The 846-nt window shown below is 59.5% G+C and overlaps 1 protein-coding gene across 1 annotated transcript in view; it reads right to left on the bottom strand.

Annotated features, from left to right (window-relative positions):
* LOC107552141 (citron Rho-interacting kinase-like) overlaps nt 1–846 on the bottom strand; it is a 97589-nt gene that overhangs the window by 92297 nt on the left and 4446 nt on the right. The gene's annotated exons all lie outside the window — the stretch shown is intronic.

Below are 846 nucleotides of genomic sequence, written 5' to 3'. Positions count from 1 at the left end.
AAGTTCATGGACCGGATTCGTGACAGAGCCCCCCCCAAGGAGCAGCTTCCAGACGCTCAAAACCCCCTTTATGATTCTGGAGGGCGGTGGAGTGGAGGGCCACCTGGAAGTGGAGAGCCCGGGCACTGAGGCAGGACCGGCGGAGCAGAGAGCCAGGGCGGAGCCGGCAGCACAGGTGGAGCTGAAGACCACCACAGCAGAACAGACGGGCCGGAAGATCCCCCTGGCGGAGCAGAAGACCACCAGAACAGGACTGAAGACCACCCCGGCGGAGCAGAAGACCACCAGAGCCAGACAGTAGACCACCACGGCGGAGCAGAGGACCACCAGAGCCAGACAGAGGACCCCCACGGCGGAGCGGAGGGCCACCATGGCGGAGCAGAGGACCACCAGAGCCAAACAGACCACCACGGCGGAGCAGAAGGAACAGAGAACCCCCTTGGTGAACCACACCGATCAGGAGACCATGGCGGAGACTGTAACAATGAGAGAGAAGAGACAGACAACACAGACAGAACAGGGAGTTCGCAAACGGACTCTATAGCTGTGACAGGACGAGCAGGGAGTTCGCAAACGGCCTCTATAGCTGTGACAGGACGAGCAGGGAGTTCGCAAATGGCCTCTATAACCGTGACAGGACGAACAGGGAGTTCGCGAACAACCTCTATCGCTGTGACAGGATAGACAGAGAGTTCATAGGCGGCCTCCTTGGCCAGAACAGGACAGGCAGAAAGTTCATGGACGGCCTCCTTGGCCGAAACAAGACAGGCAGAGAGTTCATAGACGACCTCCTTGGCCGGAACAAGACAGGCAGAGAGTTCATAGACGACCTCCTTGGCCGGAACA

The sequence above is a fragment of the Sinocyclocheilus grahami genome, unplaced genomic scaffold, assembly GCF_001515645.1.
Source record: "Sinocyclocheilus grahami isolate Dianchi unplaced genomic scaffold, SAMN03320097.WGS_v1.1 scaffold442.1, whole genome shotgun sequence".
NCBI lineage: Eukaryota > Metazoa > Chordata > Actinopteri > Cypriniformes > Cyprinidae > Sinocyclocheilus > Sinocyclocheilus grahami.
This window is presented reverse-complemented; position numbering and strand designations above follow the sequence as displayed.